The 19741-nt window shown below is 44.3% G+C and overlaps 1 pseudogene; it reads left to right on the top strand.

Annotated features, from left to right (window-relative positions):
* The first annotated feature begins 3437 nt into the window (after positions 1-3437).
* Positions 3438-10310, top strand: LOC141027395 (uncharacterized; annotated as a pseudogene).
* Positions 10311-19741: the final 9431 nt, after the last annotated feature.

Below are 19741 nucleotides of genomic sequence, written 5' to 3'. Positions count from 1 at the left end.
ACGGGCTGTTTGGTTTTAGGCCTAGGAATGCCACATTTTGCCACACAATTTTTGCCACACTTGCCTAAGGTTAGTTCTTTAAAATGAGCTGTTTGGTTTGTGACTAACTTTGCCAAAGGTTGCCACACCTAAGGTTAGGCAAGTTTGACTAACTTAGGTGAGTGTTTGGTTCAAGCCATACCTTAGGCAAGCCACACTTGAGCCCCGCATAGCATACACACAAAAAGTGTGGCAAGATTCCCTTAGGCTTGCCAACATGTGGCTCTCATTTTAATGAAGTAAGCTTAGGCAAGGTTGGCAAAAATGTGTGGCAAAGTGTGGCAATGCTAGGCCTAGAACCAAACAGCCCCGAGCCACAAGTTGGCAAGCCTAAGGGAATCTTGCCACACTTTGTGAGTGTATGTCATGCGGGGCCCTAGTGTGGCAAAAGGTATATTGCCTAAGGTAAGGCTTGAACCAAACACCCTCCTAAATTGGTCAAAGTTGCCTAACCTTAGGTGTGGCAAGATGTGGCAACCATAGTCACAAACAAAATAGCCCCGTAGTCTCAAACCAAATAGCCCCTGTGTGTGTGACTGAGAGAGAACGTGTGTATGTGTCCATATGTGTGTTGTGGCGGAAGGGCAATGTGGAGACGGTGTGCGTGTGATAGAGACATAGAGAGGTGTGAATGTGCAAATGATCATGCATGAGTAAGACATAGACAGATGCCGATACGTTGTGTATACATGAGAGAACGGTCTTCTATTTTACTTGTGTGTGTGTGTGTGAGAGAGAGAGGAGCATCCGTAACACAACAACCATCTCTCTCGATTCGTCCGTCCCTCGCACGATCGCATGTAACACATGCATCAACGCGCACATTTTGACACCCTCACCCGGCCCCTGCCCACACCTCAAGGCCCGCACATCGCTCTCTATCTCGCACGCACAATCTCTTCGTGAATACCTTGTTTAGCAAGTAGCTTTCCGTCACATACACACACATTTATCTCCTTAGGTTTGCTTTCTCTCAATATCTGACACACACACACACACAGACAACACACATCACACACACACCCCCTCCCCCGAGCACACAATTCATCCCCATCCAAGGTTATATGGCGACCACTCTCGCTTGTGCTTCTTCGCACCCCAACATGCACAACACCTCAATCTTTAAAGAGGGCATCGAGGAGATCGAAGACGGCGACCACACTGCGCTAGAGAATGCGGGGCCATTTGGAAGCAGGATGATGTGACGACGGCTGACTGACTTCTCCCCCACCCTCTCTCTCTCGCACAAAATTACCAATCCCTCTCTCCCCCGCACAAATTTATAAATCCCTCAACCCACGAGATCCTTCCCCTCTCGTCCATGTTTTTCCAGCTCTCTCATCAAACCTGTTGTCTCTTCTCCTTCCACGTGTACAGAATCCGGATGCACACGCATCTCACGTATATTACATGTCTCCATCTTTCTCACAGACCTAACTTCTTCCTCTCTCTTTCTCTCTCTATCTCCCTCTTTATGTTTCATTAGGTTTGTCTCCTACTCACTCGTCCACATACATACAATCTTTCCCGCCCTATCTGCTCCATCTTCACAAGCTCTCTCTGCACGTTTCATTCACACATTGGGATATGTTTAAAATGTTTTGCTTTTATAATGGCTAATGTAGAGTTATTGTTGGTTTTGTTGCATCCTACAAAGTAATAACTATGAAATGCATTTTGATTGTCATTTGACTGGGATTATGCGAGTTTGAGCATGTTGTGAAGTACTATAGACCTCATATACATCTTGGAATTCGACAATGATTGTAACTATTGAATTGTATAGACCATTAAATTCGAAGTCAGTAGCCTAATATATTTATTTCACAATTTCAACAAATGATTAATTCACTACATACTAAGAAAACAAATGTGTACACCCTCCGTTTTTATTTAAGTCTGCGTATTAGCATTGGTCAAAGTCACGTTTTGTAAACTCTCGGAAAGTTTATAACAAAAAATATTAACATATACAATAACAAATAAATACCATTAGATTAATTATTGAATGTACTTTCACATCATACATATTTGTTATGGTAAATGTTTATATTTTTCTATAAACTTGGTCAAACTTTAGGAAGTTTGACTTCGGTCAAACCTAATATGCAGAGTTTACTAGTACTACTCGCTAGTTGCTTAGCCGAATCACCCAACACGCCACACGGGGAGTTCAGTGTCACAAAATCTCCCGCGACCCTGATTCGAGCAGTGGGAAGTTACCGTCATAGCCTTCGGAACAGGCTACGGATGACGGTTGGTAGGGGGCTGTTTTCGTAACTTCTGGTTCACCCTACCCAGCCAACCCCACCCCGGCACCCAGAGTAGTACACCTGAATACTCCCCATTTTCTATCCCCACCGCAAAATAGACTTCTCCACGGCACCGCAGCCTTTGTGCTCCTCCCCTTCTACATCGGCGCACTCGTCCACCGCAGCGCATCTGCCTCATCGACGACCTCGTACGCCGCACTGGAGCCGGTCCACCGTTGTCGTCGTACACGGAGCCTCTTCCCCGGCACCGTCTTCCATGCTCTCGGATCTGCTTCCCGGAAGCCGACGCCAAGCGTAGAAGCACCACCGTCGTGGACAATGAACTGACTCCCGTTGCCGACCATGACTCACAGAGGCCGCCGCAATCATCGTTCTCCTTCTCGATTGGTAATGTGTGTATTGAATCACTTAGCAGTACATGTGCAGTTCCAATTTTGTTCATACCTACCCTTCAATTTCCTGGGGGCTATTGTTCCCGTAAAAGTAATTGGTTATAGCCTCCATTGTCCAACAGAATATCAGCTTGTAATTATGCGTCGCTCCTGTATTGCGCTGTGCTTGGGTAGGTATTTCATCTGCAACCAGTAGTGTGGCAAATGATGGATAGTTTTTTAGAACTAGCAAGATGCCCATGCGTTGCACGCATCAAGATGCATTTGTATGAGTAGTTTATCTTGTGGGAGAAAAGGATGAACGAGGGAATGCCTTATTTGCAAATGCGGAGAGGGGTGTGGGTATCTTTTTTCCAAATTGCCACAGTTTCCTTCCTATCCGTCGGATATAAATCGGATGGCCTATATTGCAGGATGGCAGGAACACCATCATCACCAACTCTGTTTTTTATAAGAGTAGGGAAAATGTAGAGAGAAAAATAGAGAGTAGAGCAGTAGAGATAAACATTAAATATAAAATAAATATAACAGTAGAGAAGAGAGTAGAGATAGCAGAGACGTCGGGAAAGGATTGCGCGCGCGCTGGAAAAAGCGGCCGGGCGTGCGCTAGTTTTGGCGCGCGGCGTCCGGCGCGCTTTATAAAATCCAACGCCCTCCCACCGCTCTGTGCCTTGCCACTGCTCTCTCCCCGCTCTGTGCCTCGCCACCGCTTTCTCCCCGTTCTTTCTCGCCTCGCCGCCGCCGCGCCACCATTCCGTCGTGTCACCGGGAAACTTGGGGATACGGCGGCGTCCGCGCGCGCCCCTCTGGCGGCTTCTCCACCGAGATCCGGTTACCCGGGATGTGCCTCGGCCTCGGCAATTTCGACACCGCCAACGAGGCCGCCCGCGTGTACGACGCGGTGGCGTGGCGCCTCCGGTGGCCTCATAGAACATTGAACTTCCCCAACGTGTCGACGCGGGAGCGGGCACAGGAGCTCGCGCCTCTGCCGCGGCTTATCACCGACGAGGATCGTCGCGACAACCGGAGGCGGGAGCACCGTCTTGGCATCGCCGAGATGGACGAGGAAGCCATGGCGCTGTGGCGCCAACGCTTCCCGTAGGACATCATCAACGAGCGCGAGTTCTACGAGCAAAGGAGGGCGGAGAGGGATAAGAGGAGGGCGGAGCGAGCTGCGTATCGCGAGGACAAGCGTAGGCGAAAAGCGGACGCTCAATTCAACATGAGGCTAGGAGCAGCGTCGCCCTGGGAATCCGATGACGATTGGTATCTTCACGCCTACAATCAGACGTCGGAGGAGGACATCACCGAGGAGGAGTCGGATGATGAGGAGTAGTTGAATAATCTATTTTTTTATCTATCTATGCTGAGAACTATCCTCTACTCTCTATCTCTACTTCTCGATCTCAGCACTGCAAATGCTTTTTTAAAGCGCCGCGCGTTGCGATTCTGTTGGAGATGCTCTAACATGGCAGACGAGTGCTTTATGTTGCCCACAAGATGCGCGAGTATTACTAGTAGTATATTTTTCTTGCCATGTTGAGATTTTAAAACCACGAGTGCGAACATGCAGAGGAGCAATGAAGACCGAACACGGGATATTGGGGACATCTTCAAGGAGCGTGGCAAGTTAAAGAGGAGCTGCACCGAACCTATAAAACGAGCTTTGGTAAGTAACACCCTTTCAATTACTTTCGTTTAGCCTCGTGTTCTTCGATGTGTATACGTTGTAGTTTCTGTTTCTCTTAAGCCTCGTGTTCTTTGATGTGTCATAAGAAGAGTCTTAATCGTCCTAATGCTTTCGTTTTTAGCTTGATGTAGGAAGTGGGTGTTCTCACCTTGTAGTCTGTTTTTATTTTTTTTTCCTTTTGAATTCACTTCTCTCAGTTCTGTTTATCTGGCTTCTACTAAATGGATCTGGGTTGCTCTGAGTAATTATCTAAAAAAGAAGCAACTTCATGTCAGGATGCAGTTCCTGCGAGGAGGGAAGTATGGTCAACCTCAAGATCATGTTTCCACAATGAGGCTGGATTACACACAAGGTGCCAGTTCCGTAATGATGCTGGATTAGACACAAGGTGCAAATTCCCAGATGATGCTGGATTACACACAAGCCAGGTGGAGTCGTCAGCTGTTCGTGTCCTCGTGGCTCTAGTAAAGGCTGAAAGAAAGCGTGCAGCAGCCCTTGAGAATGTAGCTGAGTTCCTGAAGAAGCGAAAAGAGCAATCAGATGCATACTCTCTTCACCCATGCCAAAGAAGAGATGGAAGAAGCCAGAAATAAGCTAGCAGAGGCAGAGCAGGCTAGGCGTCTCCTGCTATCTAAAACTATTGTCCATACAAAATTTCCTTCATAGTAGCTAGGTTCAAATGTTTATCCAGTCAGCATGCCTGTTGTGATGTCCGTGCATCTACTGATGTGGCACAAAATATTTTTTTTCGGGTCATGTAATAACAGCAATTACTTTCCAAACAATAACAGACGAAGCATTGGACATGGTATAGTTCACGCGCAAGCCCGACATTCCAAGTTCAACTTCCACATCAAACTCATGTTCACAGATATCTCCACATTCATACATAATGTCCACAACCATGATTCACTTCAAAGCCAAAAAAAATTGAGGAGAGTTATGAATAAAGAAAAACCTCTAGTTCCTACTACCAGTGCGAGCACAACAAGTCAAGACCATGCGTGATTAATTATATTTTGGTCACTTTTGTGTTCTAAAATGCCGGCCGGCTCGCGGAAGGACGTGTTGCCGGCACACGCGTGGATTCAATGAATGCAGGTGGGGCAGTCTGAAGCCGGTTGCATGCGGCGAGGAGGCGTGTTCAGCCGGGCCTGCAGCGAGTGGGGCCCTCTTGGCCGACGCGCAATGCCTGCGCTATGAGAGGTCGCGTCCGTGTCAGAGCAATCACTCCCTCCAGTCCTTTTTTGTTTGCGTATAACAAAATCTCATTTTCCATTCACATTTTACAAGTAAAATTCATGGACAAACTTTGACCCAAAAAACGATGGGGACTAGTAAACCAGAATGGAGGTAGTAGTTTTTTTTTAATCAAAGAAGGGTTTCCCCCTTCCGATTTTCATTACTGAAAACCAACATCTAAATCTAAACATAGTATTTGCCCTAGAACTACCAGGTTCAACATCTCGCGACATAAACCCATACAACCATACGCCAAGGAGGTACGTAGTAGGTAGTACTATGAATTCCATTTTCACTCCATACCAATCGTTTAAAAACTACTTAGTACTTATAACGCGCCATTGAAAATCGGAACTCTTAACCCCGCTAAAAAAATGATATTTTAAACGTGGCTACTCGATCTGTGGCAACTGGCGAGCCACCACCTCCAAGTCGTTCACCTGTGGTCCCGACCATCAACTCCTATGGATCAAATTATCACGTGAGCTGACTATTCCTACAAAGGTGCGCTCCACCACGTACCCGGTACCCGCGAATGCAGCAATCGTGCACCTAGGGTTTTAGGGTTTATTTGTTAACGTTGCCTTTACATAACACTCATGTGTGCGAGACAGCGAGAGACCGACTGCGTGCGTGCGCCTCTTCTCTTCGTATATGTACTCCACCGTTTGTCTGGTGTCCACAAAATTATAATAACTACTAGCAATGTGCCAATGCGTTGCCACATGATCTGAGTAGATTAATACATATTCACCGATTTGATAGAAAAAAAAAGTCTAGTTTTGAAATACGTATATCACTAAAAAAATGTTATGTTTCACTCAAAATATATTCCTTTGGTGGTTTTGATGAGATAAGGGAGGAATGTTGTTGGTTTCAAGATTCGAGAAGTGGTATATGTCTATTTTCTACTCTTACTAGCAAGATGCCCGTGCGTTGCATGGAACATCAAGATCTTGTGGGAGAAAAGGATGAACGAGGGAAGGCCTTATCTGCAAATGTGGAGAGGAGTGCGGTAAATTGCCATAGTTTCATTCCTATCCATCAGATATAAATCGGACGACCTATATTGCAGGATGGCAGGCCCACCATCATCACCAACTCTGTTTTTTATCCCTACTCTTATAAAAAAGCATAGTCGGTGATGATCGTGTGCCTGCCATCCTGCAATATAGGCCGTCCGATCTATATCTGACGGATAGGAAGGAAACTATGGCAATTTTGCAAAAAGATACCCACACCCCTCTCCACACTTGCAAATAAGGCCTTCCCTTGTTCATCCTTTTCTCCCACAAGATAACTACTCATACAAATGCATCTTCATGTTCCGTGCACCGCATGGGCATCTTGCTAGTTGTTGCAAAAAGCCCATGTGTGTGAGAGAGAGAGGGAGAGAGGAGGAGGACGGAGTGCATGTGTGACAAAGACACAAAGAGTGTGTGTGCGAGAGGTATCAGCTTAAAATGAGGCGATAGTGTGTGTGTGCACGATCGAGAGGGCGTGTCTCAAGAAGGGAAGAAAAATCTACATAGATACAAGGAGCGGGAGAGAGACATGTATGCGACAGTGGAAGCACGAGTGTGCGGGTGTATAAACCTATCTAGAGGCTAGTCAAATAAATGTTTGTGAGAGAAATACGAGACGGGGGTGCGAAAGCGAGAGTTTTGTGTGTGAGAGAGAGAGACGGTAGTCGGGAAGGGGAGTGGAAGCAGGAGTTGTGTGTGTGAGAGAGAGAGAGGGGGGGAGTTTGTCTGATCGGTAAACAAATGAATAATGTCAGTCTAGGATGGAGACGAAAAGGAGACCGCAACAAATGTTGTGTCTAGAGGAGAGAGAGAGAGAGAGAGAGAGTAATTTTAGTGGTATGATTCATATCTAGAGACATATAGGGTGTGTGAGAGAATCCCATAGAAAGAAACACAAAGTGAAAGACGAGTGGAGACTGTGTGTGTGGCGGTGAAAAAGAAAGCTTAGGTACCTAGTGATACGAGAGAACGGTAGAGACATGAGAGATAATGAAAACCGTGTAATGTATAATGATAGGGAGAGTGTGACACTTCTCAAGGGAGACGTCGAGAGACCATGTTTGCGAGGATAGGAGAAACATGAAGTGAGCGTGCAGGTGAGATGGAGAAAAGAGAGTGATAACTACATGAAGGAGCATGCATGCGAGAGAGATGGGCGTGAAAGGAGTGAGCATAAAAGGGATTCATATATTTGAATTCGAGATGATGATACATGTAATCCATACTCAAACCAAAATTGATCTATCAAACATGCATACTCATATGAATTCACGCGCATCTATGTTATTTAATATGTAGATATTACTGATCCATACATTTTAGTAGAACATAATTTGGTTTAATTTTTTGAATTCAACCTTATGATTTTGAGATCATTGTATTTGTAAAGCATATTATACATATAAAGGAGCAGAATTCTTTGTTGTGCTTTTGAAAGTATATATAAAAAATGATGTATATAGAATTTATTCCAATCGAAAATGGATCCCGCCCGAAAAAAAAATACTAGAATACAAACGGGATTCGAATTGAGTTGGCATGGTAAACGTGCACAATGCAAAATTTGAACGAAGCGGGGAAAGTCGCAGTAACCGCCCGAAACCAAAATCTGCGAGATGGAAATTACTACTTCCTATCCCTGCCACGCAAAGCCTATCTGCTCGATTTCTATAGGTTTCGATAGGGGTAGGTTTGTAATTTCACTCGAACATGACATAACCGCCTCTCACCCGGATTCATACACGGTGGGCGCCAAAACACAGTGTGTCCTCGGCCGAAATCGACTCCCTCCCCGATTCATACATGGTGGGCGCCAAAAGCAAACTCTCATCGGCAAATATTCGGTGTATGCGAGATTACCGTCCTATCCCCAACCGACTAATATTGCTGTGATGTAGGAAATTTGAAACGGGGGCTAAGTTTGTAAATTTCCTCGCATTTGAGACAAGCGCGCCCTGAAGACATGGTTCCCCCCTTCCTCTCCACCTCCATTTCCCCATTCGTACTCCGTGGGTGCCAAAACACCCTCTCCACCCCAGCCTCCTCCGTCCACCACCCCATCCACCGCTGTCCTCCTCCACCATGCCGGAGCTGATACCCCAACGCCGCCGTCCATTACAAGAGATCGACCTCTCTCATCCACGGCTTCGGACTAGGATCCTTGCATCCCGTCCTCTCGCTTCATCCCCGCCGTCGTCCACCTTGCCGGCGCCGCTCCTATGACCGTCTCGTCCACCGCGCCCCGCCGCCACCGTCTACCCTCCTTGATCTGCTTCCACGCCGCCGACAGCCATCGCTACTGCAGCACCGTCAAATTCTCAGCAGCTGCATACACGACGCCGCACCAGAGGCGGTACTCTTTCATATCTGCTCAACTTATTTATCGCAGCAAGAAAATAGATCGCCACTGCTTTACTCTGATTTCTTGTCCATCACTTACTTGCTAGTTGAGAGCAAACATTGGTTGTGAAGTTGCCTTTGTCCGGTTTGCACCTTCAGATCCGCCATGGCATGCTCAACACTATACTCCCAATGCTTATGGTTTTCCCCTTTTATATTCCACACTAGTTAAATCACAGTAGACTAAATTTCAAAATTGGGTCAGTCAATTTTTCAGAGCTCGCCGGAGTTCGCCGGTGTGAACGAAGGGGCTCGGGTGGGGACTTTGGTTGGGGGCTGGGGTGGTGGTGGCCTCGCCGAACGAGGAAAACTCGACGTGGGTGGGGGCGGGGGTGGGGGTGGGGATGGCGGAGGAACACAGGCGGTGGGGGCCGATGGTCCGGCCGGCGGCCCGTGCGTTGTTCTATATGGGAAGAATCAGAGACAAGGAAGAAGAAGGGCTAGGAGACGTAGGATCTTCATCCAACCGCCTGAAATGGTCGACTGACCCAAATGCAGATATGCCTTTATATTCAGTACCATCATCGTACCTGTTAGCACTGCTCCTGAATCCATCAAGCTAAACAACGTGCCACTCATAATTCCAAACTTGTTGCTCAAGTACGAATCTGATATGATGCTGATATTACTAAAACAGATAACATTTAATTGGTCAGCTAATGTTCCTACTTTACTTTCGAAAAAGCACGTGCACCACATATAGAGAGATAACAGGGAGTTGCTTTCTTAATGCGCTCTGGTTCATCATGTGTGGGCACTGCGCAACGAACATTTTATTATCCAAAATCTTCTTGCTCTTCTTTACCATGTTCCTCTTCCGTTCTCCTTTAATAAGTACTCTCTCCATTACTAAATACAAGTCTTTGTATAGATTCCACCATGGACTACATATGGAGCAAAATGAGTGAGTCTACACTCTAAAATGTATCTGGATACATCTGTATGTGATCCATAGTGGAAATCTCTACCAAGACTTATATCTTGGAACGGAGGGAGTATGATAGTAGTACAGTATGTTCCTTGTAGTGAATATGAGCAGGGACATTTGCAGTGTAGAGGTCTATACGGTCGCTTGGTATGGACACTTTGAACTCATCGGGCCTCTTTGATTTGTAGGATTTTGTAAACATGGGAATAGGATTTGTAGTGGCCTGCCCACTTGAATCCTATAAGAATAGCAAGGAAACGTGGGGAGCTGTGTCGCCTTTGAGAGTTACACTGATATTAACAGTACGGCACCTTCAGTTGAAGAGAGATGGTATCCGAAGGCTTTCTAGCCGTACCGGCAATACTAGCACATATATTCCAGCAAATTCCATTTTGCTGATTTTACTCTGATGCTTACGGTTTTCCCGTTATATCTACACTATGATCTGTGTAGCTGTTTTGTGTCGCACTAGCAGCAGTCCACTCTTGAAGGTAAACACCGCAATGACTTACAAAATTGGCACCAAGGCATTGAGTGCCATTCTGGATGCAATGAACTCATACGCTCACCACCTGTTGATTCTTGTTCAGAATATCACTACAAGAAAAATGTCAACTAGTGACCTTCTGTCAGTAACCCTGGAAGAATTGGTCATAGATCTATGACCATTTCAGACCAATTGGTCAAAAGCTGTTCAGGGGGCTCCAAACCCTAAACTATAACGACCATTTTGGTCAGAAAGGTCGTAATTTCCTTACACGAAATGGTCATAAAGCAGATAGCACTGCTCCGCTGCCTTATTTCTAGCTGATCATGACCAATATAGATGGTCATAACCTTGTAAATTATGGTGGGTTGCTATGACTAGGCGCCACCTCATCAGTTTTGCCTATGTGTCATGTCCATGTGGCAGTTTTTGCCCTAGGTTGTGAAGCAACCTATATTTCTGTCATTCCCAAAATTCCCAAAAAAATCTCATAAATTCTTTGGGTCATATCTTCGTCCAATATGTAAAAAACCTTCCTTGCCTAGTTCAGAAATAATTCAAAAATATTCATTTTCCTATTTTGTTCAGAAAAACACTTTGTGAAGGAAGTACCACTTTGGCATGTCCAAATGGTATCCATTTTCTACAGTGCTTTCCTATGCCCAAATAACCATCCTCCACCAAATGCCAGCTCAATCCATTCATTATTTTGAGCCTAGCTTCAACATTCGTATTTATGTCCAGTGTGCTACTTTGCAAAGCAAGTACCACATACGCTCCTCCTTTTGAGCTGAAAATTTGTGAAGACGGTCTCCTTAGTAACTGATCATCCTCATCCAAAACTCACGCCCATTAGCCATGTGCATTTCCTGTACCGCTAATCAAACACTTGGCTGCTTATTCATGTTTGAGCATCGATCGGTCTCCTCGTGAGAATCTTATGTTGTGATTTTCTTCCTAGCACCTACCTGGGGAGTGCCCAACCCACTAGAAATGCCTAGGCCTCCCAGAACACATGGTAACTCCACGGTCACATGGTGACCACGCGGCGGGCATGCGAGTTTACGCGCTCTAGAGTTGGGGCCCTCGGCCACCGTCCAAACCTCGACGTATCGCCACCAAACCATGTATTTATGATTAAATAGGTACTTATGTACCTAGAAATGAATTTTGGAAAAAATAAAGATCAAACTATGAGGCAGCTGCAGTTCAAATTTGACCCGCTTCCATCTGAATCGGCGGGAATTTGTCTTTTTCACCAGAGGTGGATCAAATCTTTTGACAACCAACCATTTGGTCATTTGTGCATTAAATATGGCCTAATTTTTTATAAAATTGAGTTGGTCCCATTTTGCAACAAATATATGGTAGGTCCTTCACAAAAAAACCTCATTTTGGGCTCTCGAAAAATGAAAAATGATTTTTTCTTTCAAAGAAAATGAAAACTTCCTTAGGCAACATTTTTTGCCATTCTAATATGCACCCTTGTGCACGATATGAGATCATTTTAACAAACTATGTCATGAATGTCGCCATAAGATTGATCATTTGGCTTGAATGCCATTGATCTCCACACATGATAGCTCGTTTCTGAGAACACTTTTTTAAAAGAATTATCGTATTACAAGTTTATTATTTCTCCTGGTAACATGGCCACATATAATGACACAATGCGAAGGTTTTGCAATTTTTTAAATTTTTTTAATTTTTTATGCCCGTTTCAAAATGCGGTCAAAACGGCGGGAATGACCGTTCCTAGCTAATGGTTGAGTCTTGGATTTTTTTTGGGTGTTTCTCATTAAATAGATACTTATGTACCTAGAAATAATTTTTGGAAAAAATAAAGAGCAAACTGTGAGGCAGCTGTAGTTCAAATTTGACCCGCTTCCTACTGAAACAGCGAAAGTTTGTCTTTTTCACCAGAGGTGGATAAAATCTTTTGACAACCAACCATTTGTGCATTAAATATGGACTAATATTTTATAAAATTTATTTGGTCCCATTTTGCAACAAATATATGGTAGGTCCTTCACAAAAAACCTCATTTTGGGCTCTTGAAAAATGAAAAATGATTTTTTCGTTCAAAGAAAATGAAAACTTCCTTAGGCAACATTGTTTGCCATTCCAATATGCACCCTTGTGCACGATATGATATCATTTTCACAAACTATGTCATGAATGTGGCCATAAGATTGATCATTTGGCTTGAATGCCATTGATCTCCACACATGATAGCTCGTTTCTGAGAACACTTTTTTAAAAGAATTATCATATTACAAGTTTATTATTTTTCCTGGTAACTTCGCCACATATAATGACACAATGCGAAGGTTTTGCAATTTTTTGATTTTTTTGAATTTTTTATGCCCGTTCCAAAATGCGGTCAAAACGGCGGGAATGACCATTCCTAGCTAATGGTTGAATCTTGGATTTTTTTGGTGTTTCTCTGATTAAATAGATACTTATGTACCTAGAAATGATTTTTGGAAAAAATAAAGAGCAAACTATGAGGCAGCTGTAGTTCAAATTTGACCCGCTTCCTACTAAAATGGCGGAAGTTTGTCTTTTTCACCAGAGGTGGATCAAATCTTTTGAAAACCAACCATTTGGTCATTTGTGCATTAAATATGGCCTAATATTTTATAAAAATGATTTGGTCCCATTTTGCAACAAATATATGGTAGGTCCTTCACGAAAAAACCTCATTTTGGCCTCTCGAAAAATGAAAAATGATTTTTTCGTTCAAAGAAAACGAAAACTTCCTTAGGCAACATTGTTTGCCATTCCAATATGCACCCTTGTGCACGATATGAGATCATTTTAACAAACTATGTCATGAATGTGTTCATAAGATTGATCATTTGGCTTGAATGCCATTGATCTCCACACATGATAGCTCGTTTCTGAGAACACTTTTTTAAAAGAATTATCATATTACAAGTTTATTATTTTCCCTGGTAACTTGGCCACATATAATGACACAATGCGAAGGTTTTGCAATTTTTTAATTTTTATTTTTATTTTTTATGCCTGTTTCAAAATGCGGTCAAAATGGCGGGAATGACCGTTCCTAGCTAATGGTTGAATCTTGGAATTTTTTTGGTGTTCCTCTAATTAAATAGATACTTATGTACATAGAAATGATTTTTGGAAAAAATAAAGAGCAAACTATGAGGCAGCTGTAGTTCAAATTTGACCCGCTTCCTACTGAAATGGCGGAATTTTGTCTTTTTCACGAGAGGTGTATAAAAACTTTTGACAACCAACCATTTTGTCAATTTTACATTAAATATGGCCTAATATATTATAAAAATGATTTGGTCCCATTTTGCAATAAATATATGGTAGGTCATTTACAAAAAAACTCAATTTAGGCACTCGAAAAATAGAAAACTAATTTTTTTGACCAATTTAGATGGTCATAACGTCATACTATATTCTGATTGGTCCGTGGACTCTCACGCGGATCATGCATTGAACACCATCGGATGTTCGTCGATCCAACGGCGGTCCTCAGCCCTTCCACACCATCCCCAAAACCCTAGCTCTGCCCTATGGTCATTTTGCATCCACCCCCCCCCCGCCTCCTTTCTTTCCCTCGCTCTCTTCTCCTCCTCTCCTCTTCCAGATCTGCCGAGCTCCCCTCGCTCTCCTCGATGCAGATCGCCGTGCTCTGCTCCTCCCTCCCTCCCCTCCGGCAAGATCCCCACGCTCGGCTCCTCCCTCCCTCTCTCCCCTCCGGCGGCCTCCCTCTCCTCGATCCGCAACCAATCAAACCGCAACCAATCCCCCACTCCACCCTTCCTCCCTCTCACTCGCGCAGGTGCAGGTGCAGGGCACAACGCCCAATCCAAGGCGGCGCCGTCCTCGTGCGCGCTCGCGGTGGCCATGACGGTGCAGGCGCTCGCGCCGCCGCCGCCGGAGCCGCGACAGCTCAGCCTGGCGGACGTCAGGGCCGTCTCCGTGCTCGGCCGCGGCGCTAAGGGCGTCGTCTTCCACGTCGTGCCCGAGGATGAGGGCGGCGCCGGCGACGTCGCCATGGCGCTCAAGGCGGTCTCGCGGGAGGCCGCGCGGCACAAGAAGATCGGCGGGAGCGGTGGCGAGGACGGACACCGGAGGATCTGGTTCGAGCGCGATGTGCTCCTGGCCCTGCGCCACCCGCTGCTCCCCACCCTCCGCGGCGTCCTTGCCACCGACGCCATCCTCGGCTTCGCCATCGACCGCTGCGGCGGCGGCGGCGACCTCAACTCCCTCCGACGCCGCCATACCGAGAAGATGTTCTCCGACTCCGTCATACGGTACGCGCTCAACCAACGCCCTTACGCTACGCACTGTCGTGGGACAAATGGGCAAGATTTGATCCGTGAACTCATCCGTGAACACCATTTTCTTTTTCGCGGAGCTGGCGCTGCTGCAGTACGGTTTGGTGCAGTCCAAGCCCTCCAGGTCGCCGCGGCTGCTGTCTACGCGGCCAAGCTCACCCTGAAGAAGACCCCTCTGTGGACCGACACTCTGAAGCACCACACTGGCTTCACTGAAGCACAACTGATGTAAGCACGCACGCTACTGAATCCCTCGTAGCTTGAATCTGTGATGATTTCATTCAGGGGCAGTGACAGATTTTGCGTGATGATTGGTTTCAGGGACGCGGCCAAGATCCTGGTGGCCTCGCACTCCACCGCGCCGGACAGCAAGCTGAAGGTCGTCTACAAGAAGTACTCGAGCGAGAAGCTGGAGGAGTCGCCCTTCCAGATTAGATCATGCTTGGCTACTTGACAAGGTATTCTGGTCTGTAGATGCATCTTATTCCTGTTGAGAATCGTTTGGATGTAGATCTATTTTTACCTGTTAATCTGATTTAGTTTAGGACTAAATGCTTTGCTGTTTTTGTAGTATTAGTCAGATTTAGTAACTGTTTTTTTGTTTTTAATCTTTTCATGTTGATATGTAAGCCCATCTAAACGGGTTGTCATACATCCTTATAATTGTCTGTCACAGATAATCATTAGTACGCATCCAACTATTGATATCTGCAAGTATCTATATTTCATACATCCAAAAATTGACTACTTAAGCTGGACTTCTGGAGTAACTGTTGTTCACAAGCCCCTCGCCGGACGGCTGATCAGCCTCCCGCGCCGGCCGCACCGATCAGCCTCCCGCACCGGTGGAGGAACCTCCTACTGGTTCTAGATTATTTACGCTTGTAAATAAATATTGTAGTTCATTTTGTCGCAACTATGATTGAAGATCAATAGAAACAGTTCTGCTTGCCTACGACTATAGTTATAGTCACTTGTTGGGCTGATTTCAAGCAGACTGATTAGTGTTGACCGTGCCATGCAGAGTTTTGGAAGGAGCTGCTGGTGTTGTAATTGTTTAGCCTGATTATCAGGAACATGAGTATTCTTTTTTCCTTTAATTGACATTAGATGTATACACCTTTTATGGATATGGTATTAAGTCTCGAGGCACATTCTTTCCTGTACACAGATGATTTTGTTGTAGTTTATTTTATATCTGACACAGAGCTGAGCGACTTGTTTGTTTTATATCTGACACAGCTGATTTTGTTGTAGTTTATTTTAAGTTCGATAGCACGTCATCCTTAGGATAAGTTGTTGATCAAAGAAATGGACTAAATTAAAGCATTCCTAGGAGTTGATGCTGTTGTTATTGACCTGCTCCTGTTGTCAAACTACTATTGTCATTAACCTGCTGTTGCTGCTGTTGTAGGAGAAGAAGGAGCACGCCCAGGAGAAGAAGGAGTAAGCCCAGGAGAAAAACAACGAGCAGGAGAAGAAGGCCCTGGATTGCTGTTGCTGGAGTGTTTACGGAAACATGATCTTCTCCCATGTACAGTGCAGTCACATTTCATGTCTACAACTCTCCATCAATGAACGCCGTATAGACCATTCTATGATTCTTTCTATTAGGAACAGTGCAGAAGAGCATTCATATGTTAGATTAAATCAGTAAATTGAAGAGAACACAACTTACCCTGTTGGTAAAATCAGTAAATAGACCAAATATTCTTCTTTATAAGTCTGCTTGCATTGGATGTACATAACTGTCGTTTTTTACCTCTTGCATATTTAACATACATGACAATAGCAGTAGGCTATTGAAATATATGCGAAGGTAGACACGATCTTTGCTGCTTGTGTCTTAAATAAATAAATAAAATTATGTAATGATGATCTGAAATGTCACACATGTGACCATTGGTGCTGCCGCCGCTGCTGTGCCAGTTGGAGGTGCTGATGCTGCATCTGGTGGAGCTGCAGCTGCCGCCCCAAAGGGCAAACCTTCATCAGACACAACCCCATAACAGGGCCTCAAGGTTCTGTTCCCCATCGCCCCTCTTTCTAAATTACTGAAATGAAAATGGCCAGGCCTGATGTGCCTCCTGTATCTATTTCTCGATTTGTTATGATTTGATTCACCAAGAGTGATTCTTCTACTATCTTGTAGTAAGATTAAATGGAACAGCGAGGGATGTTTCTAATTTGGTTATTGCTAGAATAATTCATCAACTTGAGATATGCTGAGATGTTCTGCCTGTCCTTACTGAAGAAGATAAGAATGGAATTTAATTGGATGGTCCCTTTCATCATGCTTAATTAGCTGTAAATGTGCCCCCCTTACTGAAGAAGATAAGAATCCATATGTGTTATGCAAAATTAACTTTGTCATCTTGTAAGTGCTCTAGGCAGTGTCTAGAGGGTGAAAAATATGAGAACAAAAAAGAATTACTTGATTAATTTACAACATCCATCCTTTACTCCGTCCGTGTCATTGTTGTTTACCCCTGGGAGTATTTTTTAACTTGAAAATCTCTGGTGAACTGCCATTTGCAGTACATTTGCTTTCCTTGTTAATTTTTTGGGTTACTCCATCTTGCTCTATTAAGTAAAATTTGATATGTGGAGTAGCAGTAGTAAGCTAGACCCTCCGTCAATAGACTGCACCACAGAGGTCACCCTCATATGGATAATGAATCATTATCCCATTTCTTGTATACCTGAGATGTTCCTAACGAATAATTTACTGGACAAACAATCTTGTTTGCCGTAAGAATTCGAGCATGCCAAAATCTGCCGTCTATGTATGCTTCGGTTAATATGGACCTGAATGGCAAGGGCTAGCCAACCTACTTAGCTAGATTAACATAACAGGAATAGTACACAACCGGCCAGCTCGTGTTTGCATTGGCTGCCACATCGGCTAGCTAGATGCGACTGCTTAAGGGCTAGTCAACAAATTTTACAGCATTCTATGTTGTAGCCAAACACTTGCTCTGTATTTTAAATTAAAACAATGGTATTGTGTACCTGCCAACTATGAGTAAATTACTGCAGTTTTTAATACTTTGGTTTTTTGATACTTTGCTGTTCGATTTACTTTTATTTTGTTCCTAAACATTTTGTTCTACAATGTGCAGATGCTGGCATTTCATTCAGGACAAAGAAGTTGGATGAAGCATAGTTTTACCTCATTGAGCTAGTTCTGGGAGTACCGAACTCCTTGTAGCAGAACTTGTATGTGTGCTAGTTCTGGGAGCTGATCCTATTTGTGTGTTATATGATGTAGCAGAACTTGTAGGGCTCCTGTGATAGACATGGGCTGATACACTTGGGCTGTATGTGTGTTATCTAATTGTAAACTTGATGCTGGTCACATTTTTATGTATGTTATATGATGTAGCAGATTGCTTCCTGCTGTTATTTGAAATATTGTGTCTGTTTTCTGTATTTGCATATTGAAATATGAAAGAACATGACCTTGACAGTAGGGTCCCACAAACTAGAACGTCACATTTGGGACCCACTTACCAGAATTTGACAATTGGCATGCATTAAAAAAGAGAAACAAAGGCTACGGCCCAAAGATAAAAAGGCTATATTGTTGGGCTAGGCCCATGAAATTGACCAAAAATTGACATGAAAAAATATATAGAAATGCTGAATTAATGGGCTCGGCCCATCTAAAGCACCGAAATGGACCGGGCTGATTCTAAGTAACGACCTTTTCAATTGGTCATAATTTTGCCACGTCAGATCGCCACGTCGGATCCGACGTGGCCTAGGCAGACAGCTAGTGACCAAAACAAAACAGTAGGCATATTTTGGTCGTAAACGTCTATGACCTTCTCTGTGAGAAGGTCATTAATTTCAGTTTACGACTGCCAGCTTTTGACCATCTATTTTTGGTCACAAAAAGGTCACAAATGGAAAATAATGACCATTCGGTGACCAATAGTCAAGGTCACAAGTTTACATATTTCTTGTAGTGTATGATCCTAATGACTATTCTAACCTCGAGGAGTCAAAGGCAGATGGCCTGTCCTGTTCACCCATCTAGGTGCCTGTTCTAATTTGGCAAGGTTTTATTGATTGCGTGTATCTTGCATATGTTGTCTTGCATTTCTTCTACTTTGTTGCACCGCCATCTGCTTAGTTTACTCATCATATATGTCGAGATGCCATGCCCATCCATTATCAATACATATTCCATCTGTCATCATACCATGTTTTTCCACTCAGATGTTGTTCTTGTGCATTAGACATCAAAAAGGAAGAGGGTGATTGTCGAACCTGAAGGAGCACCAGCAAAGTCCTTGAAAAACGTGGTTGTGCCGGAGAAATCAGACAACACCCCACTTATATTGGCTGTACAACCAGTGACACAAAATGTAGGACCGACTCCAGCAGACTGTATCCATACTTCACTGGCCACACCACTAGCCACACCACACAGGACCTGCACTCCAGCAAAAGGTATGCCGATTTCAGTTGCCATAGCACCAGCCGTACCACAGAAAAATCCCACTCCAGCAAAAAGTACAGCAAGTCCACCGGCCGGAGACCTATCCCAACTGCAGAGACGGCCAATTCCTGCAGATTGGAACCCCATTCTAGTTATTCCCAGTTTAAAAGACAATGCTTTCAATGTTGTTAGGGACTACGTGCTTATATTCCCATCATGGGAAGATTATAGTGAAGACAAACACCATTTTCACATCTTCCTGTCCCACTTACGTGTAAGTGCTATTATTCATGGTAATTATTTTCCTGTTTTCTGCTGATTGAACACATCAATGATTTACATTACATTGTTGTAAGTAGGCGAGGGTCAATCTGGATAGTCATGACGAGCAAAGCTTGCTTGTGCTTTTCAAGGAAGCATTGCAGCAGTATCGGTGTTACCTGAGGAAATCACACTTTGATGGCAAGTCTATAAACGAATTTCAGGTGAAGTCTCC

Source organism: Aegilops tauschii, chromosome 7 (assembly GCF_002575655.3).
Source record: "Aegilops tauschii subsp. strangulata cultivar AL8/78 chromosome 7, Aet v6.0, whole genome shotgun sequence".
Classification (NCBI taxonomy): Eukaryota; Viridiplantae; Streptophyta; class Magnoliopsida; order Poales; family Poaceae; genus Aegilops; species Aegilops tauschii.
Note: the sequence above shows the minus strand (reverse complement) of the source record. Positions and strands in the feature narration are given on the sequence as shown.